The sequence below is a fragment of the Macaca thibetana genome, chromosome 2 (assembly GCF_024542745.1).
Source record: "Macaca thibetana thibetana isolate TM-01 chromosome 2, ASM2454274v1, whole genome shotgun sequence".
NCBI lineage: Eukaryota > Metazoa > Chordata > Mammalia > Primates > Cercopithecidae > Macaca > Macaca thibetana.
The window spans coordinates 177,409,744-177,434,491 of record NC_065579.1 but is presented as its reverse complement, the minus strand read 5'-3'; the positions used below and the strand labels follow the sequence as shown (position 1 = coordinate 177,434,491).

Genomic DNA, 24,748 nt, shown 5'->3' with positions numbered 1-24,748 from the left:
CGCCCTGGCAAGATAGCACAGTTGTGAAGGGAGCAATACACAACATCATTTACCCTGCTTCCTCCACTTCTCAAGTTCTATATTGCAGATGATGCCATTGTTACCATACCTTTTAGTTATTACTAGTACATAATTCTTATTATCATTATCATTAATAGCCATCGTCAATGGTTCATTGCCCATATTTTGATCTAGAGCAACCAGCCTTCCACACAGATGTGAATAAAACTATGTTCTAGCCTACTTAAAAGGCTGAGTCACATATTCTGAGCATTTATTGTAGAGCCTTGCTTCTTTTCTTTCCCTCCCCTAGGAACAAGGCAGAGCAGTAGTCTCAAATTCTAGCTATCAGGAACACAGCACTATATAATGACTGTTGATTCAAAGTATATACTACACCTTGAAAACTTGCACTCTAAATTCATAGGAGGCCATGCCCAAAAAGGCCTCAGGGTGACACCTTTAAAAGTGCCATTTCAACTTTTTTATCAGGCTGGCAGTTTCTGGGTGATGATGTGGTGCACTATAAGACTATGGGAGCCCACTTTTATGTGCCCTTCATCATCTAATGGCATTCCTGTTTTGAAGTGATGTTGTACAATACCCCATTAGGTAAATAAGACATTCTGTGAACTCTCAGATAGTGGTCCAGGCTGAGGCAGTAGGCAGAAAAGGAAAATCCTTATCAGAAATATGTATCAATTACAGTAAGGGTGAAATTCTGTCGTTTCAGGGTATAGGGGATGTAAAGTATTCAACTTGCCAATCTATGACTTATTGGTCTTTCCAGGGTTTGTATCATATTGAGGAATCAGCTTCTGTCTTTGCTATTGTCAGTTTAAACATCTGTCATTGGCAATAACTAAACCATCCTTGTGAGAAGGATCTCATGTAACTGTATCCATTTATAGCTTCTACATCTGCCACCATGATGTGGGTCATTCTGCAAGCATCAAATGGCCAAGGACAGAGACTGGCTGATGTACAAGGGACAAATTACCCTATTCATCAGTCAGTTTGGTTTATTTCCTTCAGTGAATGTGCTCCACAGGACATTGACTGGAGACACAAACACTTATACTCTTCCTATTCTCTGCCATAGGTTCAATCATATGCTTCTTCTTAAGACCTTCTTTCTTTGATCTTCCCATGATAATCATTCCAGGCTCCTGAGCAACCGTCCAAGTCAATTACCATTGCCCAATGATCTGGAAATACTTGTCTACAAACAGTTCTCCCTTTTGGCACAATTGATGGCCAAGTATCCTGCTCAAAGGTCTGCAAACTTGAAGAGTTTTTCTCTCACTACCATATCTCGGGACTAATTCTGATTGAAGTGTAGCGCAGCAGAAATCCATGTTTATCTTTCAACAGCAAATAGCATGGACACACCTACAAATCAACTTGATTTTGTTTGTTTTCACCTATATCATGTGGTCATAGGGAAGGTCTTATAATGCCCATATATAATGAGAAAAATGCACTAGTGCAATAAATTTGTGTGATATTGGGTGCAGGCCGTCTGTTACTGTACCTTCTTTTAAACTCTGTACTTACTGATGTCCCAGCGTAATGTACCATTGCAGAAAATGTATTGCTGTTGTGCCACAAAACCATATGACTTGGTGGAGCTGACAATACTTCTGAATGCACAGCTCTGATAACACGCCACTTCATATCCCACATTCAGGCATCCAATCTCTACTAGGCAATATAATGAAACAAAAGCTGATTTGTTAATTTGTATTTGTGAATAATTCTCTGCTACGGATGGCATTGTCTTCCTTCACAACCCAGAGTATCTGCACTGCTATTCTCCTATTGGAGCTTGCTAGAGATTTCATATGGCATCTTTACCTACATTATATTTAGCAGGTCTTCTGACTCAGGCACTGCTTAAACCTACCACAGATTTCTTTCATGTTCTGGGCCCCACTCAAAAACTGCTAACTTTCTAAAATACTCAATAAAAGAAGCAGAGCAGTATTTTCAATTACAGCATATGCTATACCCCCTTGCACACAGACATACAAAAGTAAAAGATACCTTTCTTTTCCTTAAGTAGGATACCAAAGACACCTTTTTAAAAGTAGTATAAGGTATGTGATGCCATAATTTCTTTACTTTGGAGAGTGTGGTATAAATTGTTTAGCAAATACTTATTTCCTCTCTTCAACTTCCACTGGAGGAGTAGACCCCAGCACCCCTTCCTCTACCCCAATGATAATGGGCGTATCCATATGACTTGCTTTGGTCAATGGAATATAGGTGGAGATTACAGTGTGCCATATCAAAGACTTAAATGGCATAGGTTATTTCTGCTCACCTCATTTGGAATCTCCAAACTCTGAAAAGAAAAGAAAATACCCAGATACTATTTTTTCCTTCAGCTTTGGACACACCAAGTAAGATAAAAAGAGTAAAATAAGGCCAACTCAACCAAATAATAGCATGAAGTAGAACTTCCCCAGCTAGGACAAAAAGAATATTTTCTCATGTCCAGATAATTGAACTATAAAACTTTTCTAATATGTCAAGCCCTGGAATCTGATTAGGGATTACACCTCCCCTCTGGCATGCCTGTAATGTGTCAGGCCACCTGAAGTATTTGCCATTTCCTGCTCTATAGGTCCAATTAAAGTGCTGTTACCAATATGGTATACCTGCATGATGTTCTCTAAAGAGTCGAGATAATCATATTTACCTTAAATAAGATGCTGTTCTTTTAGGGTGTAAGGAATATAAAGTATTCAACTTTACCTAAAGTAAATAATCTATTCTACCTGTTTGCCTATTATGCTGAGAAATAAGGGCAGAGCATAGTCTTAGAGGGTATGTGTTGACTGTGCATTGCTATCCTTCTAAAGTAAATATAAATGCTTTGGCTCTTCCTTGACTGAAATCAAAAGGAATACATTATGCAGATCAACAGAGCAAACCAAGTACCAGAGTTTGTGCTGGTCTGCTCTAATAAAGATACTCCCTTCACACAGAAGCTGTGACTGGGCTGCATGTGATGCAGTTTCTGATAGTCCATTAGCAACAGCCATAGTCTTTCTGGTTTTTATAAGAGTCATAACAATGAATTGGAATTTTTAAAGACTCTACATTTTTAAATCACAGAGGGAAGCCTCTGAATTCTTCAAATATTTGAGTGTATCATATTTTTCTGCTTCTACTTGGGTTGGAGTGTTGTTTATTATTTACTAACCTGTCCAGTGGTGATAGTTTCATATGTTCCCTCTAGGACTTTTCTTCTGTAATGGCTCAAACTCCATATGGCAGGCAGCCAAAATGAGTACCTTTCCAGCCAATAATTATCTTCATCCTGATTTTGTACTCATGAACCAGGAAAATGACCACAATATAAACCTATGGGCCTACTAAACCCACCATGAGATGAACGGAGGCCGTGTTGCCATTTATTATTGTACAAACTCACTTTTAACAAGGGACTATGATGGCATTTTGTGTTCTTTGGTGTCACTGTCAGTTAACAGCCAGTATCCAAAGGCTCTGAAATGATACTGGTATTTCTCTTTTCCCCACTGTGTATTTTTTGGAAATATATTTGGTCCATTTAGCAAAACATTGGATGAATAGTTATTGAATATGTTTGTACTGCATGTCAGGCTTTTACCACAATGGTCATGGTTTTCCTATCAATTAGTGGTTTTTATGTCTGTGAATTGAATTAGGTCTGAAAACTGAGAAGGGCTGTGATTCTCCATTGTGATATCTGACATCAGCTTTCTGCTTGCATGCTCTTGATTATTTGGGGTTATACAAGTCAAGCAATGTAATTCTTGGCAGCTCATCGGTTTTGTCCTTAGGAACACTGTCGTATATTCATTATTGTCATACGTCTATTAGCTACTGTCGAAGTATTTCTGATCTTATGGTCTATTATACATTTATGTTCACCTTGCCACTGAATTAAATGCTGCCCTCTACCCTCTGCTGTTATAATCCACAATGACAATGGAGAGACCAGTTTCATAACAGCATTCCCTATCATTGGATGTGGCCCACAGAAGAAACCACTGACCTACGCAGTGATGCAAATGTTCCCCCTTCAATTAGCACATTCTTTATCATTTCAGCCAGAGGAGTGTTCTCTGCACAGTCTCAGGAAACAAACTTAGTCAACTGGCTTATTATTTGGTTGTATGTAATCAATCAATGCTAACAAATCTACCTTCTGACCTTTTGAGCTCTTCTTCAATATTGTCCCAAAGCAGTTCTGGCAAGTCTAACTCTTTTACCATAGGCCTTCATTTTCTCACTTCAAATTTTCAATTGCCTCACTTCAAATAGCTTATAAACAGGCATGTTCCTTTGCCAGAGTTATAAGAGAGTATTTAAATTTACAAGATATCTTTCTTATCCAGTCATGTATTCTTGCCTCCCTGGTCAAGCATCCGTAAGCCATATTCCCAAACATGGTATGTTAGTTATTTCCATTGTGTGTTAGCCAGAGGCAATGGCTCTTTCACTGCACAATCACTTTCTTTCTGCAGCAAGGATAGGCATTTCCTCTTTAGGCCTTACAAAGATTTAACCTGCTTATTATACTGAAAGCAATGAAGACAGTTTGAGGAAAATTATGAGGAGTGTAAGCATCATCACATAAGGCATCAACTTCTTGTGAAGATTTTGATTGATATTTAATCAATGAGCAGCATATTTTCTCTAACAAGCAAAGATTTGTGATCCCACCCCTTAGGCAGCATTAAACTTTCGTTCATTCCTCTCATACATATCCCACGTTGTACTGGTCTCAGAGGAATTAGACACACATGGAACAGACATGAAGCCAACTGACAGCTTGAAGCTGAGCTAGTCAAGCCTAGATTATAACAGATGAAACCAACTCACAGAGTCCTGTGTGGAAAATTAAATGGTTATTATTCAAATCCTTTGAGTTTTGGAATAGCTAGTCATGCAGGAATATTGTTACAAGAGCTGACTGCTACAGAATAGTATTCATTTTAGAAAATGAACCATAAAATTAGCGTATATAATTTCACAATTTTTTCCCAAGAGTCTTGTGATATTCTTTTCTAATATTTGTCAAACTAATGCACCTGTACATCCTGAACACAATATGTGTATTCATTGTTTACAAGTATTAGCAACATAAAAATTAATGTTAGCTCAACTACCATGTATTTCAAAGGGATGAGAGTTCAGTAATCCTTTTTCCTAAATTTCTTTAGATTATGACCAAATAACAAACCAAATAACCAAACAAATAGTTAATAAGCATACAAGTAGATGGCTAGCTAAACATATAAACTGACTTGAAAAGAACTTCAGTTTTTTACAGACTTGCTTTCAGATGTTTGATCTACAGCTGTCCAGTTTTGTTCATTGTGGCAGACTGTGTAACTCACTAAGACATATCAACTTCTGAAGAGCTCGTGTGAAGATATAATAAAATAATATAAGTGAATTTGCTTATCATATTACATAGTGCAGGTTCTGAAAGAAACGGATATTCAATCGATGTTACTATTCTGTTATTTTTTCTTTCTCTTACTCCCTCATCACTATGTTTAAAGACACATAACACTGGAAATTGATATTTGTATTATAACTACCTCTGTAAACTGTGTTCCTATGAGAAGAGAGACAACGTACCTACTTGTTTTGATACCTGTAGCTTACTTTTTGTTACACTTGTTCAGATTTATTTTAGGCATGGTTATGCTGGATTGTTTTTTATGTTTGAATAATTTCGGAAATCAAGATCCTTAAAATATAAGAACACCATCCTTGTATTTAAATGCCAACATGACAGCATTGTAGAAATGCACATATGGGTGTTTATTTTGAAGTTTTGTATTTTTCTGGCACTTTAAATTGTGAAATGTTCATTCATTTTTAATGTTTTAAAATACGTTTTGAGTAAACGATGAATATAAAATTGAAGTGAAAATTCTAGCTAGGGGTCTAGAAGTACACTAAAAAAGTGATTATCCATTAATTTAACTTTTTTTAGTGTTGAAAGATAAAATAAAATTTAAAATACAAGCAAGATGCTGGGATGGACAATTGTTAGTTCTTCCCTGATATCGGCTTCTCTTCTGTCCCATCCTTGATATTCACATTTCCTATTGACAAATTCACTCCTCTTCAGTTCTCACCCAGAAAGTTTGAATGAGATTGTCTCCACCCTCAGCTCTAGAGATGGGTGGGAAGGAAGGGCTTAAGCCTATCAGCAGGTCACAGTACAACTGCAGCAAAGGATATCCTTAGTGTTGCTTCCAGGAGAGAAAAAGTTCCTTCCTCTTCTGAGAAAGCCATTGGAATAGACATTCATTTCATAGGAAACAGCCTGGGGCCTGGACTATCCCTTTTTGATCCCAGGAAAAAACTGCCTGAAAATGGAACTAAGAGACAACAGAGCCAAGAACTGGAGAGCAAACATCTGAGGCCCAGTCATATTTCTTCAGTCTGAATTTAAAAGCTTTACCTAAAGTCAGAGGTCTTCCTAGATTTTTAAGTAACCTGAGTCAATAAATCTGAGTCTTGTTTTTCATGCCTTGACATATAAAGCACACTGATTTTTAAAATACAAGTAAGAAGTTACTTAGATATTTCTCACATAATTAAGCTTTTAGTAGTTATCTTTAGAGACTTAACATAGCACATAAGATCTCAGTCTCTGGAATCTGGGTATAAATTCTGCTTTTGGCATTTAGTGGCTGACCTTCGGTAAATAAAGTAATATGTGTGTGCCTCGGCTTCCCCATGTATATGATCAGGGTATGGTACCTACCTCACAGGGTAGAGTTAAATGAGATGGTATGTGTAAAGTATTAACAGGGCGCAGTATATAGCATACTCAATAAATGTTAGCTATTACGATTTTTATTGTTTTTGATTAATTAGAAATAACATTTTCACATCAGATATATGTTAGAATATTTTATTTGTACTTCTACACATCGGGAGCATAAGATACTTCTTTTATTCATTCAATTAAAAAATGCTAAAATAGATGTCAATTCAATTATTCCAAAATTTCAACTATAATAAAATTTAGTGAACCACTAAAGAAATGTAATACAGTAACGTTTTCATTAGCTTGACTACCATATCATCAATAATACAATGATATATTACTAATAATTAGAAGAAGTGCTGTACTTCACATAACAGTCTCAATAGAAGGAAAAAAAATGAACTCTCAAAAAGGTATTAGTTATTCTGTACTTGCATTGACTTACATGTTAGGGCAGGATGAGGTATATTGTAGCTTGAAACAATCTCAAAATCTCATTAGTTAAAATGACCAGAAACTAAATTCTTGAGTTTTCAACAAGTTTTTACTAGTCCAGACAACTCTCTAGGTCGATTATACTCTATGACTCCAAGACTTAGTTTGTTTTTATTTAATAGCTGCAGCATTTCAACATGAGACCGGCACACTAATCAGAATGAGGAAAGAGAAAAATTGGAGAAGTGTCACTTCTGCTTTTATTCTGTTGCCCATAATTAGGCACACAATCCTATCTAATAGCAAGGTACTGAGGAAATGCAGGCTCCCAATATGCCAGGGAAAGGAAGGATAATGGGCTGGTTTCAAGCAGTAGTAACACTGTGTTAGGCCATTCTTGTATTGCTATAAAGAAATACCTGAGGCTGGGTAATTTATAAAGAAAAGAGGTTTAAGTGGCTCGTGGTTCTGCAGGCTCTACCAGCATAGCTCCAGCATCTGCGTCAGTGAGGGCTTCAGGAATCTTACAATCATGGGGGAAAGCAAGGGGATGTGCCATCTGCTGTATGTGGCAAGAGTGAGAGCAAGAGAGAGAGGGGAGGTGCCACACACTTTTAAACAACCAGATCTCATGAAAATTCACTTCCTATCACAAGGACAGCACTAAGGCCCTCATGAGGGATCTGCCCTCATGACCCAAACACCTCCCGCTAGGCCCCACCTCCAACATTGGGGATTACATTTCAACATGAGATTTGGAGGGGACAGGCATCCAAACTATATAAAGCAGCTATCATAATTTTAAAAAGGTAAAGGCAATTTTTTGTAATCTCAAATGAGAATCCAACATTATATGTTAAAATAAAAAGCTTATAGCTTAAAAATTATATATCAAACATGATTAAAATAAATATGAATAAATAATAGTTTATCTGAAAATATCATAATTTGCCATGAAGGAGGTCTGAGCTTAGCTATCTAGATGGTAATCACGATTATTTAGAAATTTGCTATTATTTCTTCCCCCTTGAAAGCTTTTGGATTACATTTTTTAAATTGCTTTATAGTCTCTCAATTCTCCTATTTCTTGCACAAACACGTTTTCTTCAAAACCTCAAAGCTTATAATATGTGATAAAATTTTATCTTTTATTAGAAAATCTCTAGGAAGTGATCAACACCACAAATTAAATCAGTTAAGTCCAAGATATGGTAAGGATGATTGGTATGTATTATAACTGAGATACAGGAATAAGCAGTACCTGAAAAGGCCAGGAGAAAAAGTCCTTGGCATCTCCTTGGCATCTAAGTCCTTAGGGGATAATTAGTAACTATTCTATCTGTTGATCTCAAATATGCACTTATCAACAACCATGATTGAGGAAGTATTTCTTCTGAGTACAGTTCCCCCGTAATTGTTCTGCAGCAGTAGACAAGAAGACTAAAGACTCAAGAAGCTTCCATTTCAATGTTATATTCATTGTTTATTCAGAATATCTTTTAAAAAGTTTTCCAAGTCCCAAAGTGATTTGAGGACAGAGTTACCAAAAAAATTCCTTTAACCTCAGTTGTAGGCAACACATTTAAAATTTACTTTCCCATTTACATGTTTAACAATAATGCTATACATGTTACTTTATAATAGTTACAACATCATTAATGCCACTTTAATTTAAGAAATAAAAATTACACTAGAATAATATCATTGATTTTCAACACCTGAAGAAAAAATATTTTTAGTATCACATGCTTCTGAAACAGTTATGACACAATTTTTTTCTTTTTAATTTCTTATTTAAATATAAGAATTAGTATATAGTCTAAATTTATTTCTAAAGAAAGATAGGACAGGATCAATGTATGACTGATGAAACAACCTCACTTCATCAATTAACCATGGAACTCCGCAACTTGATTAATTGCTTCGGGTTAAGAACTAAAATAAAAATAGGAACATAACTTTGTATAGTTACTTTAACTTTGGAATGAGAGGACAGTATTAGATATAGTGAATATGTGTGTATGTATGTGTGTATGTATTTGAATGAGTGTTTATATGTGTGTATTTGATACAGTGTATATGTATGCATATAGATACACATATATGTATATATGTGTATATTTTTAAAATATATATGTATATACGTATGTGTGTGTATATATACATATATATATATGTATTCTCTATGCTTATATTGAAAAGAATAGAGTGCTTGAAATTTCCCAAAAAGATAGAGGTTTGAGTTTAACATGAATGAGCTATCTTCTCTCTCAATTTCCTCTGTAACATAAAATAACAGCCAGGGCAGGAAAACTAATAAAACAGGAAGGCTTTTAATAAAAAAAAAAGATTACAAGTGACAGAAAACTGAACATTTTAAAAGTCTGTAACGAAAATACCAGTGTTGGCAAATATGTGGAAGAAACAGAACTCTCATATATTGCTGGTAAGAGCGTGAATTCTCATAAATGTTATGGAAAATTGTCAGCATACTCTAAAGCTGAAAATGTGCCTACCCTTTGACCTGGTAGTTACACGATCATGTATACACCAACAGCAATGCATACATATGTTCACTAAAAAAAAGCTTATCAGCAGAAAAATGAATAAACTGTGTTACATTTACAAATGGAATCCATTATATCAATAAGAATAAATAAGCTGTAACTACACATGACAACATTAATGCATTGCAAAAAGAAGATATTGAACTAAAGAATTCAGAACAAAAAGGTCACATATTCCATTCATATATAATTCAAAAATGGCAAAACTAATGTATAGTGTTGAACAACAGGACAGTGGTTTCGCTTGAATGTCACTGATTGACTGGAAGGGAGCATGAAAGGAGCTTCTGAGGTGATGGTAATGTTCTCTTTCTTGGTATACATTTGAGTTATGCAAGTTTATTCAGATTATAAAAATTCATTACTTACGATATTTCAAAAATTAGTTTTTAAACTTCTTAGCAAAGAGATACATTTATTTTTTCACATAACTGAAAAATTCAGATTACGTACAAGGCTTCAGGCAACCTGCTTCTCAGAAACATAAACTCTGCCTGTGTTTCAGCTCTTTTCTCCGCTGTGCCGATTTACAAAGCTATGTGTAGTGCAAAGAGGACTTCCAGGCATTGCAGATCTTTCCTCTCAAATATAAATTCAAAAGAGAGTAAATTTCTCCTTCTGTAAATGTCTTCTTCCTCAACAGACTATACTCAGCTTGGTGACCATTATTTGCGTCAATCAACAGAGCCACCTAGAACAGAATGTGCTGATGACTATGGATTCAGTCAAACACCCTCGCATGAAAGTTGGTGTGGGGTCATTTTCTTCCAGACTACATAGACTCAGAAGTGGAAAGAATATTTTCTATTAAAAAAAGAGAGAGAGAGAGACAGCCAACAAGCAAAAGAACATGGGTTCTTATCAGAAATAGGATGAATGCTATGTATCGCAGGTCAAGACACCTCTCAAGCAATCTAGAATAGGTTTGATTTGACCTTTAGGGCCTGCACTTTTCTTATATTATTAAACTAATTGGGAATTTTGAGTGTCACAAGGGAAGTTTCCAACTGACTTGCTACCATGAGTGAGATGCTTAAAAATCCTGGCGAGTCATCAGTGTTATCTGCCATGGTGGGCTCAGTTGCTCCCAGTTCCTGTAGTGTCCAACGTGTCCTAGCAGGAATTATTATTGCATGTGATATTGTGTTTGAAAGCATGAGCAATCGAAGGAAGCCAGAAGACGCAAAAACAGAGAAGTAAACAAAGAAGAGCAATTTCACAAGAAGTAGAACTTATGGAAATGTCAGATGAGATAAAGAAAGAAATATGATCTGTCAAGTATATCATGAATAAAACAATTTGTGGAACAAAAACAAGAAAAAAACTTTTCAATTTAAATGTTTCCATAGTTAAACTAAAAATAATAGTTATGATTAAAAGTTAAGTTGACCAGGAAGATCTATTGAAAGAATTCCAAAACATGTAGACAAAGCATAAATGACGGCAATCACCAGTGAAAAGATGAGCTATTGAAAGCAAAGATAGGAGAGTTTTAATGTGTATAAAAGGAAATCCTGAAATAAAATAAAAAAGTGATAGAGAGAGGTAATATTTAAACAAATAAAGAAAATTTCTTTGTTTAAAGAAAGATGTATGCCTGAAGATTAAAAAGGTTCCCTGAGTCCCTGAGAGGATTAATAAAAAAGGTCATTTATTTAGACATATCCTGGTGAATATTTTGAATTCCAACAGTAAATAGAAAGTCTTATAAGCTTCTATAAGGAAGTAATTTTCAAAGGAAAGTGAATCTGGCTCATATCTGTCTTACTTATAATATTAAAACTTAGCCAGTTAATGAAATATTATCTACTGAGACAAAAGGAGACAGATTCAAGTCACTATTCACCCATCAGAGTAAAGGAACGACATTTTCAGAAATACACGGATTCAGAAACTATATCAGCAATGTGTTCTGAGGAGAATAATCATGAAAATACAATAACCAAACAACAATTAAATCAGAACTGAGATATTGTAAAAGATAAAAATCATAGTGGAGAAATGGTGGTAGTGTCTCTGCAATTTATATAATTGACTCTAAATGGATAATGCTATTATGATTGGGAAATTGTAACAGTGCTTTAAAATAAAGTTTCTTTAAAAGTTAGACAAACTCAGGAAAAGCTCAAAAACAGGTTTCAGTGAAATCCAGGGTCTTGAAACTATGAGGAATGGAAAAGGAGTAAAAGCATTTTAGCTTTCACATCTAGGAGAAGGGGATGCAGCAGAAAGTGCAATTACCCAATACTCATATTATTTCTCTTCCTCAGTAGTAGAAATTCAATTTTATTCATACCAGCAATGCATTCAAACAAAAGTGACATTCTCTGTTATGTCTTGCAGACAGAAGAGCTGTGTGATCACATGCTAAGCAATCCGTATATATGGAAGTTTTCTATCTGATGGCTGGAAGGCTACTAAAATGGTTTCTGACCAAGCTGGTAGGTGTGCCTATTTTGCCTTCTCCCTTTCTCCTTGCTGATGCCTGGAATGAAAATTTAATGGCAGGAAGTCAATGCACTAAAATAAATGAAAAAGAAAGAAGTTAAACCAAAAATAAGAAGAGGAAATTAATAATGATGGAATTAACTAAATGAAAAAATCTAGAAAGAGAAACTAAATACATATTTTAATATTACCAATATAATAAATAACCAAGTGTAGATTGATTAGAGGATAAAAAGATAGTCAAATTAAAAATATACAGGCACACGCCTGGGCGCGGTGGCTCACTCTTGTAATCCCAGCACTTTGGGAGACCAAGGCAGGTGGATCACGAGGTCAAGCGTTGAAGACCAGCCTGGCCAAGATGGTGAAACTCCATCTCTAAAAATACAAAAAACTTTGCCGGACATGGGGGCGGGCACTTGTAATCCCAGCTACTCTGGAGGCTGAGGCAGAGAGTTGCTTGAACCCGGGAGGCGGAGGTTCCAGTGAGCTGAGATCACGCCACTGCACTCCAGCCTGGGCGACAGAGTGAGACTGTGTCACATGCACACACACACACAGAAACACACACACACACAAATAGATAGATATAGATTATAGATATAGATATAGATATAGATATACAGGCATAAGAATGCAAACTCATTTACTTATGTATGTATGTGTGTGTAGAAAGAGAAAGGAAATATTGCTAGAAACCTGATAAAGGAGCTTTTAAAAATAATGAAAGACTAATAACTATCATTCTCAATTTAAAAATAGAGAAAATCCAGGTGATATTTATCATGTATGGGGAAAGTACAAATTATTAAAACTAGCTAAGAAATAAAAATATTGAATATACCATAAAAATACAGATAATTAAAAGTTTAAAGATAAAAATCAATGTATTGTTTTACAACTGAGTTTTATTAGGTAATTTTAGTAGCTTTCAAAAAATAATGTCTTATGTATCCATTTACAGAAAAATGGTTGGTTGAACTGTAGAGCATTCATGATATAAAGTATTATTCAACTATGGAACAAAATGACAGATTTCTCTCTATTGATGAGATAAGACTTACGTGATGCAGATATTTTTGAACATATTATGAAAACTCATTTTAACACATTAGTGTTACTATGTTTCTGAGGGATTTGATTAGAGAATTATTTTATTCTGCCTTATCTTTCAAGAGGTTTTACTCTTATATAATAGTTAAGATATCCTTAAAAATGTTTAAGTGGCAATGTTATTTTACCATCTTTCACTTCAAAAATAGTCTATTTATATGCTAAGTAATATTATACAAAAGCTATTTTAATTTCACAGAAAAGTAATTATACATGACAAAACATTTAAGCAACATATATAGCCCCAAAATGGTTCAATGTGTAAGACATCAATATTAAGTTAAATGTTTCATTTGTCTTGATAACACCATGTATTTAGAAAATTATTATCCATAATATCCATGACATATTATTATGTGAGGAAAGTAGTTTACAGAATTATACTAGGGAAGTAACTAATTTACTTCATTTTGTTGTGTAATATCAAATAGCAATACTCTGCTTAATAATAGAAACACTGGGTTTTCATTACATTCATTACATTACATTTCATTTCATTGTAATTTCATTAGATTGAATCCAAACAATGGACAAGAGATCTAGGTATAAAATAGAGATATCAAGGAACAACACTTAAGAGGTTACTGTATTAGTTTTCTATTGCTACAATGACAATGCACTATAAAGTTATTGTTTTAAAACAATACAAATGTTTTCATTTACATTACTGGAGATCAGAAGTCTAAAATCACAGTTACATTCCTTCTAGTCTGCAGGCTATTTTCTGCTTCTAGAGGCCCCTTGCATCCTTTGGCTCATAGCCCCTTCCTCCATTTTGAAAGTGTATCACTCCAACCTCTGTTTCTGAGTCATACAACATCATACTTTAATCCTCCTGTCTCACTTTAATAACCCTTGTGTTTACACTGGGCCCACCCATATAATCCAGAATAATCTCCACTTCTCAAGGTCCTTAACTAAATCACAACTGCAAAGTACCTTTTGCCACAGAAGTTAATACATTCAAAGGATCCAAACATATGGACGCAAACATCTTTGGAGGGCTAGTGGCTATTTACTGCAGTTATTAACCACCACATCACATCAATACTATAATGTCCATTGGCTGAAAATTCTTGATAAATCTACTAACATTTTCCTACTAAACTGTAAATATGAATATTTTGTACTCAAGATACAGATGAGTCGAGATACAGAGTTAGGGCAATGTTTTCAGCTCCAAAACAACAAAGAGCATCTAGTAGTAACTTAAAAAAACTAATATATTTATACAATTTCAAAAAATGAAGAGGAAAAGAAACTAGTTCAGAATATTTTCTGATTATTGTATGTAATTTTAAAAAAACTACGACAAATCTAAATTAAGTATAAAATCTCCACTCTAAATTATGAATAACACTGAAAGCCACCTTAACCATGTGAATTATATGCCTAAGTATAATTTGATTGAATATATTATAAATCATACAACTTTAAATGTACCTAAGACTTTTCCTTTTGGGGAAATGAAAAGATTCATTTTTACTTAACACATCAACTAAAATTTGTAATTGTCATTATATGTTAGAATTCCATTAATGGCTAAGCAAATAAATATTTTAATCAAAAAATTTAAAATCATAATTAAATCGTGATAAAATATAAAGTTAACTATAGAATGTTTTAACAAAACAAAAAATTATCTCATGAAGCACTTTGCTGTTGATTGTCCTGCTATTGATCTCTAGAATTTCAGAGTTTTGTTATTGGAAAGAGATTGGCAGTTGTTCAAGTAAATGGGTTGTCTTTACAAATCAGCAGAATAAAGTAGAATAATTCAGTGATTTATACAAGGTCATATCACTAATTAATGTAAAGTAATATCTCTAAATATATAGTCTTATAAAGCAGACTTTTTTTAACACATTGTGAAAACTCATTTTAACACATTAGTGCTACTTTGTGTCTAAAGGGTTTGATTAGAGAATTATTTTACTCTGTGTTATTTTTTCCAAGAGGTTTTACTCTTACATAATAGTTAACTTATATCCTAACAAATGCTGACATGGCAAGTTTAGTTCACTATCTTTCAGTTCAAAAACAATTATATTTACATGCTAAGAAATATTAAATTTTACAAGTTATTTTAATTTCATAGAAAATTAAGTATAGATGACAAAACATTTAAACAACATATATATCCCAAAATTGGTTCGATGTGTAATATCAATGTTAAGTTAAGCATTGCATTTGTCTTGATAACATCATGTATTTAGAAAATGAGTATTCATGAGTAAATGTATATTCCATATAAAATGTCTACAGTATTTATTAATTCTTTATGCTTAATGAAATGTCTTATTTCCTAGATTAAAATGTCATTTCATTGACTTGTTTTATATTTCACTATGGCAGAATAAAAATGTAAACATTTAAGTAACAAATGCTTTTGAAGGAATGCTAAACCCACTGGAAGAAAATTGCTGTAAACAATTAAATATCCTCATAACAGGTACATTCAACATTATATTTATAATATTTTTGGAATGTTAAAATATATATATGTTTAATAAATATAACTGAAAGTTATATTTGGTGGTCAATTTTAAATAATATAAAGTTGATTGTGATACTTTTGTGCAAACCTTAAAGCATCTGGACCATTAAAAAATTTAATCTTCCAAAATGTCATCTCCCAAAAGTGATGAATATTGGAGTTTGTTTTAACGTCATGTTATTTTACTGGCCACATTGGTGTAGTCAGAAATGTCCAAATATTTGAATTGGTTTTACTTTTGTGTTAATTTTATTGGCTACATTGTTTAGTATAGTCAGAAAGTCCTGAGATATCATTAAAGAGATTCTTTATTAGAAATAAATCTATATGCTAAAACTTAAATAAACATATTACTTTACTTTTTATAATACAGTATACTTTGAAAAATTTTAGAAATAAATTTAAACAATTAATTACATAATGCCTTACTACTGAGTGTTACATTTGGAGTTATATACATGCTGAGACTCTATCTATAGAATATAAGGACCAAACAATAAAACCAATCTGAGAGAAGGCTTAGATGAAGTTATGGCATGATAAGACTAGTGTTGTTATGAGAAGACGAAGAAACCAGTACTCTCTCTCCCTATCTGCCATATGAGGACACAGAGAGAAGGCAGCCATCTACAAGCCAGGTAAGAGACTCCAGCAGACACTGAAAGTGCCAGTGTCTTGATCTTAGGCTTCCTGACCTCTAGAAGTGAGAGAGAAATATTTGTTATTTAAGCCACCCAGTCTATAGCATTTTGCTATAGCAGCCCAAGAAGACTAAAACACAAAGGGAGAGGGGAGGGGCAAAAGAGGAGGAGGAAGAGGAGGAAAAGAAAGAAAATCTTGGTAAAATTCACTGTTAGACTGTAGGTTGAGATAAATTGATTAACTGATATTTTTGCTTTTCAACTGATGATATCAGTATTGTGTCAAGAAAGTCAAAATCAGTTTCCATCAAATCATCTGTACATATAATACTGCTGTTTAACAGATAATAATAATTGTTTATATAATATAAAGTACACTATTTGTTCATTTATAATTCAGTACATTATGTACTGTTGACAACTCTTACTCTACAGATATAATGCACAATAAGATGAGTGAACAATGATGTAGCAACATATCTCTGTCAATGGCAGAATGCACACACTGAAATGTATTGGTCAAAAGTCTGCCCCTGAGGTAAATGCACATGTAACTGTAATTCTTATAAACATCCTTATGATCTGAGAAGTGAATCTATACTGTCTTGTCTTATGGACCTCTCACATATTCCTAATGTTAATCAATGATTCCTGATTACTGTGATCCCCAAAACTGCAACTTCCTTTATCTCTAAAAGAGGGTTAATATTCACTATTTCATAGGATTTTTAAGGGTTAAATATGTCTTGCATATAAGGCACTTAGCATGATGTCTAACACCAAGTAAACACTCCCTATATGACAGAAATTTATTATTTAGCTATTTCCATATTTAATGTCTAAAATGGATTTAGCTGTACATTTTCTAAGGTATTAGATGTTTGAAATCTCATTAGTCAGTGTAATGAAGCGAAAAACATAACCAATGTAAACAAGGAATAAGCATATTTTAAACCCATAGCTAGATGTTTGATGGATAGAGTTGTACTTTGTTTAATACACTGTTACATTTCTTGTGAATCTTAGAGATGCCCTATCAAACATAGAAATAGTATCAGGAACTCAGCATTCATTGATGAATTATAACTCCTCTTAAGATTTATAATCAAATGCTTATTTTGTTTTATTATTCTAATTCAGCCTTTTAATGAACAATTTTTAATTTCCCTATAGTAAAATTTTATAATGAACTCCGTAAGACAGGAGAGTACATACGGAAAATTCATTTACACTTAGCTTGTTAACAGTTCAAGTATGAAAGAGGGATTCATATATTTGAATTTATTTTCTAAGGGAATCTCTTTCAATTCAAGTATATTTCCATAAATCTGTTATGTTAGTCCTCTCATAAGAATGCCTTACAAAACTATGTCTGCGTAATTTTAATCATTGGCATTGACTTTCTTCTAGCAACACAATGGTAAAATGATTCTCTACTAATTTTCTCAGATTCCAGACAATTCAATACAATTAAATTGTAACTTATCTTTTAGAACTCTGAATCTTAAAAGACTAAACCCAATTTCCAAAAGTTTTTAACTTAATATCACAGTAAGCATTGGAAGAAAAAGTTGTATTATTGAAGTTTCAAAGCTGGTCAATTTGTTTTTCATATTTTTAAATATTAGAACAGTTTTAGATTGTAAAAAAAATATTGTAACAATTTTCCCTATTATAAACAACTTATATTAGTGTAGTACATTTATTACAATTAAGAAACCAACTTTGTTCCATTATTATTAAAGTCTATACATTATTCAGGTATTCTTAGTTTTTACCTACTGTCTTTTTTCTATTCCAGGATCCCATCCAGGATGCCTTCATTACATTGAGTTGTTTTTTCTCTTCAGGTTCCTCTTGGCTATAACAGTTCGTATTTAATATTTTTGACTGATTTTCCAGTAGTTTTTTTTTTAAATTTATTCCTTAAATTAGTCTTTCCTTTGGAATATTAAAGTTTATAGTAGTAGAGATACATTAGTATTCTTAGGAGGACTGGTGGACTCAGATCTATATTGATCTTGTCTTTGAAGATCAAACCTATTAAATTTCAAATTTGTTTTGTACTAGAGCATTCTTCACACAAACACTTGTGTCACTGAGAATTAATTGATCTTCTTACTATTAAATGCAAGTTAGCTCAGATATTGTGCATGCAAATAATTTTTTCTTATAACTTTTGCTGTCTCTGGCAAATAAATAAACTAGAATTTATTTCTAAATTATCCATGAGTATAGATACAACATTCTCTTACAATGCACTGGTACTTGTATTGGAATCTTAATATGACTAAACATATAATAACATACTATTGAATCTGTTGCAGTTCTTAGTGGTGAAAACTGAGGAATGAAAACGTTTATTTTTTTTAAAGGCCAGCCAAGAATATGCCCTATCATTGAATTTGTTCTGCAGAGCAGATATCAGAAAGAGGGTTTAAATTTAAATGAGTGGCATAAAAATTCACCATGAAATTATTTTTGCAAATATGTACATCAATAGAAAACCACAAATCTGTTAAAAGTAGTTTTATATGGAACTTTCTAATAAAATATGAGGGTATTTAATAAAAAAAATTCTCTAATGGCTGAAAGAATCAAGGAAGTACTCAAAACTGCCTAAATTTTTCCCTTAATTAAGATAGTACACTGAAAATTTTAGCTTAAAGTTTGATAGAAAAATAAAATCAGAAATTACTGTGAAACAGCATCACACCCAAGAAGGTCCAACATCTAGAGGAAAAAAAAATCCATTAGGATCATATCAAATATAATGACAATAAAATAAAACTATTGAAAAGATAGAGATACTTGAACAAAAATTTAACAGTAATTTTTAAGAAGATTAAAGTACAAAACACACACAGACAGAAATTCAAACTTCATTTTAAAAAAGAAAGTTTTAATTGTTGATATCTCTCTAAACTTCTGTAACAAATATCTCTATATTATTTTAAATACTGATGGCAATGGTGGCTCCAGACGGCCTGCTGCTGCCATCACAGCAGGTGCAGCAGGGAGGCCAGGGCTGCATGCTCCATGGAACCAGCAGGAGCTGGGGACAAGCAGGAGCCCCACCTCTTCCAAGGTGGGGTAGAAGCAGCTCCCCAGGTGCTAGGTGCTGCCGCAGCCACCCAAACCCTGGCTACACATCTAGGCCTCACAATCCACAGAGCAGGCAGAAGCCCCACCCTTCTGAGCAGGGCTACAGCCACCCAAGTTGTGGCTGCAGATCCAAACCTCCCAGTGCTACTGGGGGACCAAGAGCAGGCAGAACCCTGCCCTCATTTGGCAGCTGCAGTCACACAAACCATAGCTGCAGACTTGAGCTTCTTGCTCCACAGAGCAGACAGGAGCCAGGGCTGCCCCTCTCACCCCTGCTTTTGCAGGCTCAGAAGTGCTTGCTCAAGGGCATGCTCTAATCTAGGAGCAAAGTCTGGTGAACCTTGGCACTATAAAGGCAGCAGGAAGCAGATTCCTAGGCAGAAGGGGGAGGGTCCCCAGTGAGGCCCCACTTTCAGGCCAAGGAGGGTCTGAAGGCTGGGGGCAGGCTGCTAGTCCCACAACCAGAGTGGGAACTTGCGGTGCCTTTGCCACCAGTCCATTGCCTTCCATGGACCAATCGGATGCACTTCCTCCCATCAGAGGCCCATAAAAGCCCTAGGCTCAGCCAGAGCTCAGCAGATGACAGGAGGACCAGCTACAGAGAGGAGCTACCCTCCCTGCTGAGATAAAAAAAAATTCTCTAATGGCTGAAATGATCTGCAGAGATGTCAGGACTACTGGCTACAGAGAAGAGCAACCCACTCCAGGGCCTCCTCTCTGCTAGAAGCTGGGAAGGCATTGGAATGATCAGCAGCAGAGAGGAGCCACCCTCTCCAGAGCTTCCTCTCTGTTGAGACCTGCAAACATCTGGACAACCTGACTGCAGAAAAGAGCCACCCTCTCCAGGCCTCCTCTCTGCTGAGAGCTGCAGATGTCAAGATGACCTGCCTACAGAGAAGAGCTAACTACTGTGGGTCTCCTCCTAGCTCTTCTAACACTCAATAAATCTTCTCTTTATCTTGCTCACCCTCCACTTGTCTGCATATCTCATTTTTCCTGGATGCAGGACAAGAACTTGGGCAGAGGTGCCACTGGCCACAGAGGTTTGTGGCCGGAAAAGTGACACCCCAAAGATTCCATTATAATAGCACTTTTTTTTTCTTTCTTTCTTTCCTTTTTTTTTTTTTTTTTTTTTTTTAAGATGGAGTCTCACTCTGTCACCCAGGAGGCTGGAGAGCAATGCTGCAATCTTGGCTCACTGCAATCTCTGCATCCTAGGTTCAAGTGATTCTCCTGCCTCAGCCTTCCAAGTAACTGGGATTATAGGTGCCCACCACCATGCCCAGCTAATTTTTGTATTTTTAGTAGAGACGGCTTCACTATGTTGGCAAGGCTGGTCTCGAACTCCTGACCTCAGGTGATCTGCCCACCTCAGCCTCCCAAAGTGCTGGGATTACATGCGTGAGAACAATATCACTTTAATAAGCCAATATTATTTTAATTCCAAACTAGTATGACTCCAATTACAAAACTAAATTATAATGGTATAAAAATAAAACTACTAATCTCATCAGTTAGCCAAATATCAAGTATTAGTAAATATTAGTAAACTGAATATAGTAATTTATGAAAATAATATCTTTCTAAAACTCTCACAGACAATTGTCATAGCAGTAGCAGCCAACTCCTTTGGCACACTTGTCTTCTATTCTGGTAACTTCACGCAGTCAATAGCTCAAATCTCCACTTAGAACGCAGAGCTTTTGTACCAGACTCCCTGGCTTCCACCTTTAGGAATCTTTGATTCATAAGAGAAGGCGTAAGCATGCAAATTTCACTTTGTTGTAGGAGAAGGAGAAAGAGACTTCAAGATGTAAAACCTAAAGTGGCTAAACTCCTGAAAGAAAGTCTCTTTGTTCAGTGTCATCAGAATATTGTTTATTTTCTTCCATATCTGTGTCCAGCTTCATTGGACTCACACCTGCAAGCAGAATGTTGATGAAATTCGTGCATTTTTCAACCTGAAAGGCTCTGAACTCCACTGAAGACTTACTGAATTGCTAATACAATACAATAAGTGTATTTTCTTTCTGCTTAAACTTTTCAAAAGTGGATCTGCTATTTGCAAGAAGAATTGTGACTGAGATGAGCTGTTTATAATAGTAATTCAAACATCTTAAAATGGTAGGCAATTTATCAATAGATTTATTTCATCAACAAATTAAGAGAAAACACATATGATAACATTGACGATACCAAAATGACAGTTGATTATGCTGAAAATATGTGTAGTAAACACCTAAGCAAGATAGCAGTAGACTTTTTCACCAAGAGGTTAATGACAATCCTGTTCAAACTCTCTATATATTATATAAATGGAAACTACTACATAGCTGTAAAACCAGCAGTACATCTGGATATATATGTAAAGACATAGAGAGTAGAATTTTTCATACTGACAAAAATTGCAAAGTGAATGTCCTTCAATGAGAGAATGGTTAAATAAACAATGACATATCTCAAAAATGCAACATTATTAAGCCATTTAAATGAATGATTATTCCAAATGATTGGTAGTAATTCAGGTGTTATTGAGTGAAAATAGAAAAATACAGGGTACAATGTGAAATATCTTCATGTTTTAAAAAAATCAAAATATGACCAAAATATTCCATATATATGTATACCATATAAATACATACAAACGTGTAGAGAGTTACATAACTCAAAAGAAGAAAAGGAAGGAACAAACCTTGGTTCTTTAGCATGGGTTAGAGCTTGGTCATGGGCTGGGGAGAAGCTAAGGAGGGAAGGACAGGGGTTTTTGTTGGAGTAGGTGGAAGATTTTGGGGGAGGTAAGACAAAAATTTTTAAGGGAAAGAAAGAAACAGAGATACAGAAAATACAAAAATAAAAGAAAGATGACATCAATACGTAAAGCAGCGTGTATATAATTCCTTTCACGTAATTTGCAAGCATTGTATGTGTAGGTTTCTTCAAAGCATAAATACATGGAGGTAAATATTGTGAGCAGCTCCCTAAGTGATGACTATGTGCCTTTGGGATGGAACATGATAGGAGAGCATGATCAGATCATTACTGTTTGTTTTTACTGTTATTTTCCTTGTTAGCCTTTAGTGTTGTTTGACATTTTAAATTACAGATATTCTTTTGAGAAAATTAATACAAAATAGTTTAGATTTCTCCCTCCAGCCATGACCGTATCCAGGAAGAAGGCCAGGGCTGCAGCCTGGCAGGAGCCTCCCTCAGGCAACAGCTCTGCCTGCGTTGGGCCCAGGAAATGAAGCAGGCCCCTCCAGCAGGAGGCGCAAGCGGCGGAAGCACTGCAACAGCAGCGGCGTAAGGACAGCAGCAAAGACCTTAAGGACAGTCTGGAGCTCCACTGGGCCCCCGGTGGGGACGGGATCAGGCCTGCAGCAAGACCAGCAGCGGCGGGCAAGGCGGGACAGTGTGACCGTGGTCATTACTCAGCCTAAGTACACCAAGAAACACGTCAAACTTGAAGGGTCGAAGTACAACGGGCAAATTTTGATTTGGAGGGCAGCCAACTGGGACTTGATTGGTTGAAAGGAAGTTCCTAAACAGCAAAAGTTGCTTACGGCAATCTCGGTCAGAATTTGTGAGGGGCCTCAGACATATGGGTGGCTGGTAGGGTCCAGGTGTGGGCAGTGGTTTTTGATTAGTTGCTGCTCATAGCCTCCTCATTACCATACAAGAGAAGCCGTGGAGCTGCCGTGGACAAGACAAGGGGCATCTGGGACATGACAACACCAAGAGAGTGGAAGCCCCCAGACTCATCAAAGGTTTCAGTCACGAAGTGATCCTGCCAGCAGCATGTGGGCAGAACCACACACTGACCTTGACAGAAACTAGCTCCTTGTTCACATTTGGGGAGAACAAGATGGCGTAGCTGGGCCTTGGCAACCAGACAGATGCTGTCCACAGCTCGGTACAGACAAGGTACAAAGGCCAGCCGATTACCAAAATGGCCTGTGGAGCTGAACTCAGTTTGATAATGGACTGCAAAGGAAACCTCTGTTCCTTTGGATGCCCTGAATATGGCCAGCTGGGACACAATTGGACGGGAAGTTCATCACCCTGATGCAGCCATTAGAGTATTACTGCAAACTGGTGCCCCTGTGATTGGCTGTCTTCATCCAGAAAGCAAAAGATGGGCAGATTCTGCCTGTAGGAAACGGTTGAATGAGACACAGCCTGTGGCACTAACCACACGCTGGTTCTGGAGTCCCAGAAGCAACCCTTCTCAGGGCTTCATTGGCTATGGCTGGCTGGGCCATGTAGAGCAGAAAATTGAGAATGTTGCCCCTGCCAGGTGAAGCTGTTTGACTTCCCTGGGCGTGGGGTGCCCCAGATCTATGCTGGTTATGATGGCTACACCTGCTCCTTTGCTGACAGTGAAATGGGTGGTCTGTTTTTCTGAGGGGCCAACACCTCTTGTGAGTCTACCATGTACCCAAAAGCAGGGCAGAACCTCTGTGTCTGGAAAATCTGGAGCTGGCTTGTCAGAAGAGCAGCATCATTGCATAACAGCATCACTAGCTGGGCTTTGTTGCCAACATTTGGGCAATTGGCCTACAGGGACCAGAAACCAAAGTCTTTATAGTCCTCTGTCCAGCCAGAGCCTGTCACAGCAGTTGCCAGTTAGACACTGATCAGCCAGCCGTCAAGTGCATTCTCTGGTCCTTACAAGAAAGATCAGCCCTTTATCTAACAGCCTTTATTGCCTTTAAGCTTCAGTCTTTCTTTCTCTCCCCCGACCCAGACACTGACTAGTACTGGCCAGCCTCTTTCTGAGACTGGGAGTAGTGCTCTTCACTCAGCTGTCTTTAGTCTCCTTTGCTTGGCTGTGGTACCACATAGTTGGGATTATTGAAGAGTCCCCTTCCTCGCTTGTCAGCACTGATGCTGTGACCACTACCTGTGTCCCAGTCAAGTGCCCTGTGCTGGAGCTTGGCACAGTGTGTGCTGTGCAGCATTAGTTACAAGGGGCCCTTTCCGGAACCCTCCACTCACTTGAGCTCAAGAGAGGCAACAGCTCTGGCTGGAGGGTCCTTGTTTCCAGAGGATTTGGACTCGTTTGGGTGCTTTACAATAATTAATTAGTTCAGTGGTGCTTTTCGGGGAGATAGGAATAGAAATTAAGTGTGAGACTTGGGTGGATGGGCAAGTT

The 24,748-nt window shown here is 36.0% G+C and overlaps 1 pseudogene; it reads left to right on the top strand.

Annotated features, from left to right (window-relative positions):
* LOC126949035 (protein RCC2-like) overlaps positions 1-24,181 on the top strand; it is a 66,638-nt pseudogene extending 42,457 nt beyond the window's left edge.
* The last annotated feature ends 567 nt before the right edge of the window (positions 24,182-24,748 follow it).